The sequence below is a fragment of the Euphorbia lathyris genome, chromosome 5, assembly GCF_963576675.1.
Source record: "Euphorbia lathyris chromosome 5, ddEupLath1.1, whole genome shotgun sequence".
Taxonomy (NCBI): Eukaryota; Viridiplantae; Streptophyta; class Magnoliopsida; order Malpighiales; family Euphorbiaceae; genus Euphorbia; species Euphorbia lathyris.
In genome coordinates, this window is record NC_088914.1 from 51,615,805 (window position 1) to 51,631,813 (window position 16,009).

Consider the following 16,009-nt stretch of genomic DNA (forward strand, 5'->3'; position numbering starts at 1 on the left):
TCTGTCTCACGTTTTTAAATGTTTTAATGTTTTTAGGTGAGAAAGTACAAGTATAGAGACGATTACCGACCGATTAGGCGAGGATTGGTAGTTGTTACTTATTGTTAGAATTATTATTAGAACCGTAGTATTTCAATTGTAATGTAATGGAGTTGGTAAATATGTTGAGGTTCTCGAATGACTAATGTAGTAAGGATATTGATTTATTCAGAATATATATCTAAGAGGAATACTTGAAAAGTTTGAAATTTATGATATTTGGATAATTTGGAGACTCCTAAGTATTGATTATAATCTTTCTATTTCACGTCCGATGCCGATCGAGGTCGTCTAGGGTCGGGTGTGACATTTTATATATATAACAATTTAGATATCTCATTTCTTCTTTTATTGGGAATCTAAGCTTCAAAAATTATTACTATTCATTGAGAATCCTTTATTAGGAATCTTTCATTTTTCATATATCAATTTAAGATTTAAGTTTTTCATGTAAATATTATGTTCATTTTACATTCATTTTACTAAAGGAATCTTTCTTCCTTTAGTACATTATTTGACACTAACATGTGTTGTCCTTGTTTGTTAACAATAGTAGTATGTTAACCGACCATTGCTTGTGCGTGATCATGTGGAATGACCAATGGAAAACCATACATATGAGGGAGTGAATCGAAGTTGATTCGGCTTTCAACGAAAATCAACTTGGAAATGATTCAAGAGAGAGTCTACACTTCTGTCCATGTTGATTCAACATCATTTGACATACGCATGACTATGCAAACTACATACTGTCCAGACAAAGTTTCTGGCATAGTAGTTCTGATTATTGATTCAAGTGATGTTGAGTGCTTCATAGAGTATTAACGGATGAATCCAAGCGATATTCTCCCACTATATGTTAATTTTGAAACACGAATAATAAATCCACAATTATCGCGGGCTATGAAGACATAGAATGTTATTCAATGAAGTTGTGATGCCACAGTTGAAATGGATATAATCGCTAAAGTGGAAACAACTGTTGAAGTTGAAACTTATCGGCCAGGCAAAGAAAATATCATTGATTTCAACCTCGCATCCAACCCTAATTTAGATGATATTAGCTCAATTCCCTTTTCCACTTTGTAGTTTCATAATCCGCGAAGCATAATTGGCTTCACAAATGGAAGAACCTTTAAGTGGAAAAGGCATTTGCGAATTGGTATATAACTAATCCAATACATATCCAATATATGTATACAATCCAATATCTGTATACAATCCAAAACATATCCAATACCAATCCAAAACCAATCCATAACAATCCAGTATAAACAATCCATACAATAATCCATACAAACAATCCATACAAGCAATACATAACAACAATCCAATATATATATATATATATATATATATAAACAATCCAATATATACAAACAATCCAAAATCAAAATTTACAAGGGATATGGGTTTTGATGAAAAATCTCGAGTACAACATGAAAGCTTAAAAAATCTTCATCTTTTTGGAAATAATGTTGTCAATGGCCTACTAGCAGATAAAAGTTGAGTGAAAAGGAAGACGAATAACCCACAGTCGTTCGAGCCCGTCAACTGTTGTGGAGTATCCGCTAGCCTAGACCAATATATGGCTTTCGTCTAATGGTGAGCTTTCCAACCAAAGGCTTTAAAAATGGTCTTGTTAAGGGTGTGGATGGGCTTGGCCAATACTTCGTTCAGTTTCTCATCACTATCATTAGGAATACAACTATCATAGATATAGATATACATATTCGTCATACTAAGTACTTCTAATACCCAGTGATTTCATTTGATATTGATTGGCATGAATACCCGCTTTACATCCTTCCAAGGTCTCATATACATGTCCTCTTGACCATTGATCATTGTGCATAAGAAGTTGGTATCGCATTCCGAAAATTGCATCCATCCGGTGAATTGGCTATCACAAGTACTCCAATCCACAACTAATCTGGATTGCACCAATTGGCGCTTCAATAGCCAAAGGAATGCATCGATGAGCTAATTCAAGAAAAAAAATCATAAATAAGACATATTATTTATAAACAAATAAGACATCTAATTTGAAATCAATCTTACCTCCTTGTCTCATTTGTACGAACCACGACATATCTAGTAGTAGTGTGTATGCCCCTCCCAACAATTTTGTCGATTTTGGATCGGAGACACTTTTCCAAGTCTCATATAGCAACACAACATCTTCAACAAACTGATCCATCCATGCTTTAGGTTTCTTTTTTAAACCATTAAACATAGCCTGGGAGACCTTCTTCGATGCCTTTCTTTTCTTACGCTCCGTGAAAGGTGTTTTCACAAACTTTGAAGGTCTCCTTGTTCGAACCTCTTTAATAGGCTTTCCACCTCGTCCCCTTACTTGGTACTATTTAAGCTCATCCTAAATGCCAATAACAAATACAAAATCAACATTTTAAGCAACGAACAAACACCTATAAAATCACAATTATGGCTAGATACCTTCTTAATTATGGGTTCACTCCCAAATGCAATACCAGAAAGCACAACTATGGCAGTTTCAGTATCATCGCTCAAATTCATAATTTCATCTTGTTAAAACATAATGAACGAACACAGTTTAAGTCATATATTTTTCAAGTAAATATTAATAAACATTTTAACTCATATACCTCTTTGGGAGTCATATGTTGTGTTTCGGTATCATCGTCGAGTTGAATCACCTCCCGATCTTCTTCAACATTCTCTCGCTTCCCCTCGTCTAAAACTTTTTCTTCAACGTTCTCTCCCTTCACCTCCTCTACAACCTTTTCTTCAACATTCTCTCCCTTCCCCTCCTCTTTAACCTTTTCTTATACATTATCTCCCACTGGCTCCTCTTCAACATTTTCTTCTACATTATCTCTCATTTTCCCCTTTTCAACATTTCTTCAAAATTATCTCCAATATGCTCTTCCATTCGCTCATCTTCTACATTTTCTCCCATCCGCTCCTCTTCAACATTTTCTTTTACATTCTCTTCAATATGCTCTTCCTTCCGCTCTTCCATCATCATCTTTTGAATAATCTCCACTATATCCCTCCTATACTCCTCCCTCCTATGCTCCTCCATCATCTTCCTCCTATGTGCCTCATTCATGTCGGTCATCTTTCCTATCAACTCTGTAGTCACTTCCTCCTTCACTTTTGCCTTCAACTTTAGAAATTGACCTTGCATCCTTGCTGTTCTCTCTTCTCATCCTTTGCTTGTTCAACCACCCTAACCTCTTCATTCTTCTTAGTCCTCTTCTCGTTTCTTATCTCCTCCTCCTCCTCCATCCCCCCCATCCTCCTCCACCAACTCAAACTCCTTATACATCATCAATAGTGCCTCAATATCTATGACTTTCCCATCTAAATAATCCTTGAGTGGCTTATACCATTCGCACGCTTCTTCAACATCCTCAACCATAAGTTCAGCTGCTGGCATGTCGGATGACTAAAAAACACAAAACCAATAAACATTGATCAACATATATTACTTACATCCAAAGCACATGTTACTAACATAAAAAAACATATATACTTACATTAAAAAATGTCTGCTACTTCTTTAAAAGTTGGATTTTTTAAAGTTATCCATCTACTTAAACGAGGGAGCATGCTCTTGTCTTTCCTCATATAGAATTTATAAGGCACACTCCATAGCTCAAGTATCCAAACCTATAAATCATTTCAATTCAAATCAATCCAGTTGAAATCTAACATCAAGTAGATCAAATAAATATATGAAGCATACCTGAAAAGCTTGTGTTAGACCAACTAGCTAATATGGAATGGCATTGTCATACGTACCCTTATGGAATGCCTCAAATTTCTCCTTTCTTCTCCTAGAAGATACGGCCCGTTGTAACATTAAGCTTTATATTTGGGCGGTCTTGCAATTCCATTGTGTAAGCAGTTGTGAGCATTAATTTTTTTCCAACCTCGATGATGTATCAATTGTTAACCTTGAGCTACAACTTGATTTGGGAAAGGCATCCACCTTCGCGCCCTAAGCAAAGTTTCAAGAACAAAACAAGAACACAACGAATGAAAAGTGGGTTTTCAATTAGGGGAAGGCCAGTCATCCTCCATGATGAGGCGATCGGCCTTTTCAAAAATGTGGTTGCGTTGAATATTCAACGCACGGGAAAACAGAGCCACATCACCATGAGGAGGTCGATCGACCTTATCTGGAAAATCCAGCGAAAGCCGATCGGCCTTTGATCCCAGGAAATTGGGGATTTGAGAGGTTTTGTAGCTTGTCACAATCCCCTCTTCCTCTAATATAATTGATGCGGCCATGAGTGAAAAGGGGATGCCTTGGGCAGAGTAAAGAGATTAGTCTCATATGTCAAAGGATTGGAGAGAGAAAGTGTTGGATGTGATTAACTAAAAAAACAAAACGAACACAGAAAAATAATATAAACAGTAAAACTGAAATGAAAAGAATAGAGCTAGATAAATGTGAGGCCTGTATTAGCAGTTTCCTTAAGATGATGTCGTCGTTATTGACGATCGCCTCCCAGAATACAACAGATTATGCAAGCGAACTCAAACTGTGTAGACTCGTTATCATCGGAGTAGGAAAAACAAGAACATTATGAACAGACAAAAAGTTTTTTCAACAATTTTTTTAACCACCTGTGAATTGGATCCATTCTATATAAATAGAACTCGAAAGACTCGTGGAGTAGGAAAAACAAGAACATTATGAACAGACAAAATTTTTTTCAACAATTTTTTTAACCACATGTGAATTTGATCCATTCTATATAAATAGAACTCGAAAGGATATGTCTTTTCATGAACGAACACGACTGTACATGGACAGACACGATTGTTTATGTACGAACATGACTGTTCACGATGGACACGACTATTTATGAAAGGAGGTGTTTGTTTATTCAAAATTTTCCAACAATCCCCCACATGAATAAAATTAGAAACGAGACGATTACGACATGGTGATAACTTTCTGCAGGAGATATCTTTATAGGATAGGTAGCTAGTGTGCCTTGAACCTTCCCTTGTGAAAGTATATTTACTTTACTGGCTGACTAGTAAACGCGATGTCTTTGAACTATTCTGACGTTTGTGTAAACGATGATATACCCCACATAAATACCAACATAACACGATATGGTTCTCATGGTTATGTTTGTTATGGTCATGAACATCGCCTGGTTCTACGAGAGTTTAAGAGAACTAGGCCCCACTAATCTCCATCGAAGCGACCCCGCTTCACTCTAACATAGGTGATTTATTTGCTCAGCATTTCTGACGCACAATGTATCATTAAAAGCATATAGCTTAACCTTTTCTCGTTTGTGTCACTGTTTACATCTAGGAATGGACTAGGGTTTAACCCCTATAGTAAATGCACAAGGTTTATGCAATTAGGTTGTCCCTTTGAACCTAGATCTTGGGATCTCCAGTCAACTAGGTAGGGTTTTCCTTCACATACCGCCTATTCTCTAATGGGCTTTAGTCTCATTCCTTTCGATGATTTTTCAATTTGATCTCGACTTAACCTCTAGGTTAGCGGATCCGATGTGTTATCCTTTGATTCTACAAAATCGATTAGAATGACACTCGCTGAGATCAATTGACTAATGGTGTTATCACACAGAAGCTTTTCTACCTGAGTTCATCATTCGAAAGCTTTTTAAACCGCATATTCACCAATTGATATGGTATTTTTCTTCGATTCCATCATTGTGACGTACTTATTTTAAGGCGATTTGATTTCTACATTTTTAGTGACTTTCATAAATTAAATCTAGCCAACTAATGTTCATCTACCAGCATATAACTCGGCTAGATAACATCACTGTTCAGATTTGTCAATTTATGACATTTTACATTTCTAATGTAAATAAACCCTTACGCGCGAGAATATCAAATATGAAATTTTCGCATATCATCATCATCTCTAAAGAAAACATATTTTGTTTTATCATAAAGTCTTTAAATTCATACCAATGAATTTTCCTAGACTTTTAGTGTGGCTTACACGATGCTGGTACAAGTAGGCCTAAAGTCTCTAAAGTGACCATGTTTTTAAAACCGGATCCATCTTCAATTAACGTATATGTACCAACATATGTCAAATGACATTTTAATCTGTTTAAACAAATAGAAACAATACAGTAATTAACAACTTTCTCTTCCTAAAATTCCAAACAAACCAAGTTAGAATCAGAAAATTATAATCTGTTTAAACAAACACATATATAACAAATATAAACTATATATATTAAGTTGTCCTCCAATCTGTCCCAATATAATATTTCAATTATACTCTGTTCGTCAAAATAATTGATCATCAAGGTATTCCTGAACGGAACGAAGAATCTTAATCTTGTAATGTAATTTTTCTGTCCGTGAAGGAACTCACCTGATGCACAAACATTATATAATGCTAGAATAATAAATTTGAAGCATGTCCAAAAACCATCTTCAATACCAATCTGGAACCATCAACTTATTAGTTTCATACAAAATGAAGATAGTTGTTGATCACATATGAAATGAGTGAATGATGGTTATTGATTACAGGTTTCATCAGGTTTAATTTATTCATACAATTTCTGCAGCCACATTATTCGATCTATGCATTGTTGTTAGCACTTCAGAATGAATTAAGATTCGTTCCACATAATACTTTTGTATGCGTTCTTTGGAAAATTAGCAAACAATTAAGCTGTCTTAAGAATGTTGGATTCTTAAGAGAACAACAAATCTATCTTAAGAATGTTAGATTCTTAAAAAACATGTTCATAAAAAGAGATGTTTGTTGGTATTTAAATTAATATATAATTTTATTCAAAATTTTCCAATAGAAAGTAAGCAAAAGAAAAAAAGAAAGAAAAGAGAAAGTTTAGAGAGAGAGTAAGAAAAAGAAAAAAAAGAAAGTTTAGAGAGAGAGGAAGTGTTCTTGAGGTGCAAGGAATTAATCCCACTCATCCACACTCTCATTTCAGTTTCTGAGTTCAACAACACGTTCACAAAGTTGGATTTGCTAAAGTAGCATCCTCGAACTAGTGAAAAGGGTTTCGTATCACCAAAAGAGTCAATTTGTTCTCGTTTGGGTTTAAGAAGATTGTTTGAAGGTTGGAAGTGAATCACTCAAATTCAAGTTGGCAGACAACGTTGATTTTAATCAAATCCAAGTTTAGGTATCAATTGATAGTATTTGATAAATTAGTTCAAATTTTATAAAATTTAAAATATTAAAATAAATTGTATTTGAACTAATTTATCAAATACTATCCATTAGGAAGTGGTAGGGGTGGGCACGGTTCGGTTAACCGGTCCAGTAAGGAAAATAATTAACCGAACCGTTACCTTCTGTTTTTTAATCCTGTAAACCGAAACCGGTCCAGATAAAGCGGTTAACTGAACAATCGGTTAACCATTAATGTCGGTTAGGTTTTTCGGTTAACGGTTTTTAACCAATTCATACTGGTTAATCAAAAATCAACGGTTAACCATAATTTTTACCCAAACCTAAATTTTTAAACAATATTAAAAAAATCCACATTAAGAATAATTCAAACGAAACGAATTCATATAAAAGTTCAGAATTCAAACATAAACAACGAATTAAAAAACAATCCATCAAGTTTACATTTAAAACATAAAGAAACGTAAATAATATTTCGTCAAAGTACTTAATACAACATTAATTCATCAAATCTTTTCAATCATCAATCATCAATTGTGCAAAGAGGATGATCATCAGTGACACAAGAATCCTTTACAAAAAAAAAAAAAATACATATAGTTAAATTAAATATCAAATTTTAACTAAATTTAATATAACAAAAGTAACTCATGTTATCAAATTTTATCATTGTCTCATGTGCTAGACATCTGAAATTAGGACAAAGCAGAGTAGGACCACTAAGTTGGAGCAACTACAATAGTCATTTTGAACAATCAAAACTCATTGAAAATTCTCAAATTGTTTAATCTTATTCAATTATTCAGATTTATTTAATTATTCAATTATTCAAATCTTATTCCCTTTTGTCAACTAAATAATTGGGGTTTTTCTCTATATTTTGAATAGTCAATTTTGATCAGATCCCAGGATTCCCACTGATACATGGGGAAACCTTTTATCAAAAACCATACAGAGAGAAAGTGCATATCATATCAAGAGTAGCATGATAATGCAAAACAAGACTACCACCAAAGAAAGTCCCAACAAAACAAGTACTACCTCTCAATTAAGAAAATCCTAGCAAGATAAAATATATCACAAAATAATTAGATAAAAGCATTGAGCAAGTAAAATAACCACACAGGAACACACAAAAAAAAAACAACAATTATTCCAAAGATCATCATTCTCATTCCCTGAAATCTCCAGCATTTATTTATCACTTTTGCTTTGAGATTTACAAGCACACAATCTGTTTGCTTGCTTGCCCCCAACAAAAGCATCGATTTCAATTCCTAATACTTAATTAAAAACATGCCTAAAAATATCTTATCTAACTCTGTTTCCAGAAATTTGAAACAGATCTAAAAGGATTCAGATGATACCTTAATAGCAAAATGAGCTATGTAGCAGAAATACCTTAATCAACCACCAACAGTGACAGATCGGAACGACGGTGCGAGATCGAAAGAGAGACGGCGGCGGTGTGAGAGAGGAGGAGAGGAAGAGATACGACGGGATTGGAAGAGGCGGTCGGTGTGAGAGAGGAGAGGAAGAGAGGCGGTCGGCGGCAGCTGTTCTTGTTAAAGGTTTAGCAATCGGCGGTCGGCGGCAGCTGTTAAAGAAAAGAAACGATGGTGGGTGAGAGTGAGAGAGGAGAAGAATAGAAAATAGGGTTTCACTGCACACATTTGTTAATAGGGTTTTTGCTTTTGTTTTTTAATTTTATATATTAATAATATATGACTTTTTTATGTTATAACTTATATAATATATATTGATAATATATGTTATATATTAATATATATATTTTTTAAATTTATATTTATTAAACGGTTCGGTTAACTGTTAACCGCGGTTTTTTCCAAGCGAAACCGGTAACCACTTATTTTTTTAACCATTAAGAAAACCGCCGATTCAGTTAACCGTTTTTTCGGTTCGGGTTATCGGTTTTCGGTTACCGGTTTGATCGGTTTTTTTACCCACCCCTAGAAAGTGGAGTTTAAATTAACAGAATCCATTTACCAATTTGAAGGAGCGGACCATTAATTCAAAGAAAAAAAATTATCTAGTTGTTATTTTAGAAAAAGGCGGAATTGGGAAAGTTGAAGGAATTGCAGCTGTAGAAAAAGAGGAATAGAGACAGAATGAGGTAATCTTGTACCTTTGCTTACTGCATTTCTATAAAGTTGTCAGCTTTATTCACTTACTCTATCCTGTCCCTTTTTTTAGGAGAATTCCTAACTCATTTTTTATAAACCTTTCTTTCCAATAAAAAAATAGATTTATTAAACTCTATTCGGAGACCATTCAATGCAACATACAATAAATAAATAAATAATTGATTGATTGGTGAGGTTCAGTGGAAGTTTTGATACACGTAAATAGTTTTTGGAGTTTGAAATAATAATTTCTCGTTTATATGTGCACCCATTTTAACTCCTATTGAAATTTAGTTAACAAATGTTTAACATATTAGAAATTCATCCAATTTGATTTTAAAATTACACTATCTTTCCTCAAAAAGGACACTTAAAAATCCTAATATAGGAGGATATAAGAAAGGAAAGAAAACGATTCCCATTTAATGTGGAGCTATTATTTTAATATATATTTAGTTTTTAATTAAATATATGCATAAGAACTTTTAGTTGTCCGATCCAATGCAACCTCATTCAATACTATGCTTTGAAACCTCTGAACAATTTGAAAGAAAGAAGCCCCCACTCTTCTATGCTTTGAAGTGAAGGAGAGGAGGAATCACCAATAGACCTAGCCATTGAGGCAGTTTTCCCCGGTCAACGAGAAAGTTGTTGTAGATTTACGGGCATAGAGCGCTAGTTGTTCTATCACAACTATATTTTATTTTGAAAAAAAAGAATTAGATAAAATAGTTAATGTATATTAATTCTAGGCCTAATATATTTTAGCCATCCAAATTGTCCAAAAACTACAATGAACTTCAAAACGTTAACTTGTTTATTTGAAACAAATAACTTCTAAACCAAAAAAAATATATTCAACATAATATTACATCATAAATAAAAGATGTCCAAAATATCGGTTGCTACATACTAATCTAGTGATACATTAATAAAAGGGAAAAAACTCTCAAAATCACAAATATTAACCTATTTGAGGGGTTATTTGTTCCAAATAAGCAAGTTGAGAGCGTTAGTTATGACGTTTTGAAGCTCAAGAGACCAGTTGCAGTTTTTGAACAACTTGAAGGGGTTGGAGATATATTAAGCTTTAATTCTAAATCATTAAAAATTTAAATATTGTAAATTAATAAATAGAATAGAATAACTAAAATTAGATAACACATAAATTATATTTGAATGGATTATGCATTAAATAATATGAATATAAACATGAGTTTAATGATTACCTCTTGTAGAGCAGAACATGTTGAATTGATTAGTAGCGGAAGAGTTAAATCTACCACAATCTCGTATCACTGGTTATGAATCACCCACGTAGATATTAGTCGCGAGGTGAAAATGGTGGTTCCACGAACTAAAGTGGACGTTAGAGATGTGGAGTGAGGGAGGCGCATGAGGAGGGAGTGACACAGGAGAGTTGTGTATTCTTCTACTAATTATCCTTCATTAGCCGTGATTAGGGTTATGTGAGCTTATAAGACCTTAACCCTAATCCTCCATATGTTAGGATGGGCTTGACCTGTTTCACTTACGGACGGGTAAATATTCGGTCCATAACCCGAATATTCCTAACATCTCACACTCTCATGTAAGAGCATCTCCAATAGACTCTTAGTGAGCTCTCTAAAAATAATATAAATAATTGACTCTTAGTGATTTAAGAGTGACTAAGATATATGATCTCCAACAATGCTCCTTATATTCACTCCTTATTTATTATTTTTTTATTAAAATTATTCTTTATTGTTACATTACCAATAGTATGAGGAGAGATACACATCAATAATAAATTATTAATAAAAAATAGAGTTAGGAGGCACTAAGAGGTGGAGAGAGACTCTCTATTAATAGAGAGGATGTAAAGGCTCTTAGTGATTTGAGGAGCCACTAAGAGGCTGTTGGAGATGAATTTTCATTCTCTCTCCTCAAATTTTAACTTAAGAGCCAATTTAAGAGGCTGTTGGAGATGCTCTAATGCAACATATTCCAACTCATCTTAGTCTCATCCATACTATTGCAAAGAGTTCATGCGACCGATATACTATCGAGAACTCTAGTGTTATATACTCGTTGGAATATATACCTGCTTGATGTTCATTTATCAAACTTGAACTTATATACTCGTTGGAGTTATAATCTTTATATTTGGACATGGATCGTCATTGATGTATGCTTTATCCTAGATTCCACATCACATACACTGTTATGGCATTGATGTCTACAATTTCTATGTTTCTCACAAGTATGCACATATGCATAAGTGTCCGGACAATGAAATACAAAAAATCTCAAGATATGAACTAAATGGATATCTTTCCTTCCATCATAGTCTGAGTTGCTTCTCCAATCGGGTTCTTGTTTGGTTGGAATGATCACATTAATCTAAAGATGACTCTTCCAAACTATATTAGAATATACTTCTAGAATTAGTTAAGGGTTTCAAAGATAATAAATTTTGAGAAATCATGATTTCACGATCTAAGTCTTATACTAGGAAAATGCGTTGGCTCTTTTCCATCTTGTGGTCGCTAAAGCACATATGGTATGAAACATGTGTTATGGTGTTCTATTCTTTTTTCGAAAGAGGAGCATGTCTCTCATCTTAACACCATACAAAAACATAGGTTCATATATGTCAAAGCATCTAACTTTTAGTGATTACTTCCAGCTATTTATACAGAAGGCTTTAAGTTGTCTCAAACTTGCATTTTTTTATTACACTTATCTATTTCATATACATGTAGTGTATGTCATCATCTTGCACCATGATGAAATTTCTTCATACCTTCTGTAAGGCGGTTTCTGTTATTGGACATGTTGTATTGTTCAAAAATAACCTCATCCTTCTATTTGTCACCATGTGATAGATCAAGGGAGAATGCTTGTCTGAGTGAGCTACTTTTCTGTCTGACATGTATTGTAACATTTAACAGCGAATATTAACAAAAAAAAATATATTTGCACTCGTGTATTTGAAAAAAGTCTATGAAACCTTTATTAATAAATCATGTTCACAAAAAATACATGAAAAACATAAGTATGCCTAGATCCTACGCGATCCTTTGGATCTAACATGTTTTGTATAAACATCTCTCTTGATAGGTTTGGTAAGGAGATCTGCAACCATGTCATCAGTGGACACATACTTCATACTAACTTCTATGCGTGCAATTAAGTCCCTGATAAAGTGGTACTTAATCTATATATGATTTGACTTGCTATGGAACCTCTGATCCTTAGCGAAAGCAATATCAGATTTACTATCACTGTAAACTACAACCAGAGTATTAGAGGCAGTAACATTTAAATGGTTTAAGAACCTATTCAACCAAACTGCCTTTTGTATTGCGCATGAGTACGATATGTACTCGGCTTCCATGATGGATAAAGTTGCACACGTCTGTTTCTTGCTACCGAAAGAAATGGCACCATTTCCAAGTAAGAATACGTAGTGTGATGTGGACTTACTTTCATCAAAATGTCATGCTCAATATTATATATATATCCTCTCATATTGAGATCTTTGGAAAGGGTTTCTGATGACATGACAAATGTTATTTGTTAGGCTTGCTCATGAAGATTGAGCCAAATCGTCTCATCTGGATGTCCTAAGATCCGAATGAAATGGTAAATCGTCTATCTTGTGATATATGCCTAGAAATGTTGTCAAGGAACATATTCTTAGAAAGTCTGTCATCTTATCTTATAGCTTTTTTATTCTCATAATCACATTAATTCATAATATATATATATATATATAATATGGTACTATGCTAATTAGGTCCTATTCTGAGGAGAGTATATAAAAAGAAATGGTAAGAGTTAAGGTACATTCTATAAGCTTGCTATATATAGTTCACGTCGTGGAAGAGATGTATTAAAAAGTGTGGTATTGACTAACAGTGAGTCTATTATTTTGTAGGAAGGCACGGGATATGTATAGAAAGGAAAAGCTTTACAATCTTAGAAAATGTATAAAATAAGAAAAAGAACAGTGGCAACTCCCTATTCTCGGCCATTAATGCAATAGAAAGTGGGACCAAACACTCACCTAACCATTAGAAAAAACATGGACATTTCATTGCCTTGTTTCCTTTGGTTTCCAACTTTTTAATCTTTCCCTTTTTCCTCTCTTCTACTTTCTTTCTTTTCTTCCCATTTCACACCACAAATCTACCTTTCATCTTCTTCTTCATCAGATTCTGCATTGAGCTTTCTCCTCATCAAAACTACACTCTTTAAACCAAACCTCTATTTTTTTTTATTACCCTTTTCTTTTCTTTTCTGCTTCTCTCTAACTCACATATATATTCTTATTGTTATTTCCAAAATGGTTGAATGCAGAATAAGAAGAAAAAGAAGAAGACGAAGACCCTTCTTAACTCTACTTGTATTCATCATTTTCTTCTCTAGCTACTGTTATGGATCAACTTCAAGAAGCACAAATAGTTTGAATCTGAAGCCAGAATCAGAGTACAGAGGCCACTTCTTGAATTCCTTGCCAAAGCATTTACCAATACCAACTTCTGGGCCATCAAAAAGACACAATGACATTGGCTTACAGACTCGGACATGAATATCCATATCACTACTTATACATAAACATATTTTCAAGCCTATTTTTGTTACTTCTTAGAGGGTTTCTTTTCTTTTTTCTTTTTTAAACATCCAGGAGTTGGTGACTACTGTACATTTTGGGTTGCTGATCATCACCTATATTTATTTATTTCTTTCTTTCTTTTTTTGTATGGTAATTTTATGTATTTTCTCTCCTCTTTTCTCAAGGAGACTCACGCTTGATCTTGTAATGCTGTTTATGAAATACAGACTAATTAAACTAGTCTAGTTTTACACAAGTCTTTTTCTTCTTTCTCTACAATGTTACATCTGTTAATGCTTATGCCATATTCAAATTAATATTTTTATTCTACATAATTTACTTATAGTCTTCTGGTTTATTTGCAAATTACTCATATTTCAGGTAAAAAGAACCTTATAAAACAAAACAAGAGCCTAACTAAATCTATTTCCACATATATTAATGATCAAATTTATTAGTTGATTATATGGTTGAAAAAGTAATTCAAACTATATTGTTTCTTATATATCTCTATAATATACTTATTTGATAATGTAAATAAATATATGAAGAAAGCAAAATTTTAACTTAAATTTTAACTTTTTTTGGATCAATGGAAAGAAAAGTAGTTTATTTTAGAAAGTAAATTTATTATTTTCAGAAAAAGGAAGTAATAATAATTAAAGGTGCAGAATTGATGATAAGCCTCCCACTTTTTCATCCATTTCAAAATTATGAATGACAATTTATATTTTCTGTTAATTTAATAAATAAAGTGTTAGCATGATTAAATCAATTAAAATTCATAAATATTTTAATTCATTATATCTACATATATAATCTCTCCAATGTTAATAATATTATAAAACAATATTCTGGTGCACTAATTAATTCTTTAGCAATTATTCTTACATTTTATTGAATATTTAATTAGTTTTATAATATATATATATATAAGTTTTATTTAGGAAAATAATTATATTATGCGGTATTATGTACAAGTTTTTTTTTTTTTTTTTTTGAAAGAAATACTATGTACAAGTTTTGATATGTATAGTTATTTTTGAATGGGGCTAAGCCTATTTCTTTAGTCATGAAATTCAACGAAAAGATTTAATGAGACTTTTTTTTTTCTCTCAATTGCATTTAATGTATGACTTTCTCAAATTGTTTTTTATCAAAAATTTATTTTTTAATTATTGTACACATGTATAAAAAAGTGTATTTGGGAAAAAAAGAAGAAGCAGAATTGAGAATGTTGAGGTAGTACGCACAAAGTAAAAGTAATGCTGGTTTGTAAAAATGTATATTAGAGAAAATGAGAAGGGTCCGCAATTATTTTGCTTAATAAAATCATATTCAAAGCCGTGCAATGCAGGTAATTAAGGTAAATCACTCACATGCTGTCAATTCATATTTTATTCTTTTCTATACTATACATGTGATTCTATTACAGTGGAAATAGTAAAAATACAATTTTACCATAGTAATGAAATGAGTCACTGACCAGGTCTTTTTTTTAGGATGTTCACGTAACTGTTTTCGGAAAGTGCAGTGTATAATCCGGTTGTCTTCAGGAAAAACAGTCCACTCAATGAGAAATACGAGTTCGTATTGTACAGTATAAACTCGTTCAGAATACACCCAAATAATTGTTTAGTTTCTATTTGTAGAAGCAGATAGTAATTTTCAGTGTACAAAAAATGAGAATAAATCAGTTATATATATATAAAAGAAAAAAGAGTTGTTGTATTTATTGGTCTAGTGAAGCAAAAGGTGGAAGAGAAAATAGAGAAGTGGGAAATAAGTTGGACGGATTGAGGTGGACCAAATCAAAATAATTGTTCAGGAAAATAAAAAACATTTAATTAAAGAAATCTAAAATTAAATTATTTAAATAAAAAATATAGTGTCTACACCATTGATCGACTCGAATTGGTCGGACGGCGGGTCACGCATGTGGTGGATGCTCGCCCTTTTATAAAAGTGGGGTAGAATATGTGATTTTACACATTTTTAAGCCTTTGGAAGACAAAGGTTTAAAACTTTTTTGAGAAATTCAATTTTGGAACAAATCAG

General features: G+C 32.9%; 1 long non-coding RNA gene across 2 annotated transcripts; it reads right to left on the minus strand.

Moving 5' to 3' along the window:
• Positions 1–1,391: 1,391 nt before the first annotated feature.
• LOC136229577 (uncharacterized) lies at positions 1,392–8,901 on the minus strand. 2 transcript variants are annotated; one of them, XR_010689166.1, is made up of 6 exons: positions 8,606–8,901; positions 3,829–4,027; positions 3,564–3,696; positions 2,667–3,472; positions 2,101–2,416; positions 1,392–2,022 (listed from the first exon to the last, which is right to left on the minus strand). It is a non-coding gene; the product is annotated as an uncharacterized lncRNA (long non-coding RNA). The 2 variants fall into 2 exon arrangements; XR_010689165.1 differs by having other exon boundaries at positions 3,773–4,027.
• Positions 8,902–16,009: the final 7,108 nt, after the last annotated feature.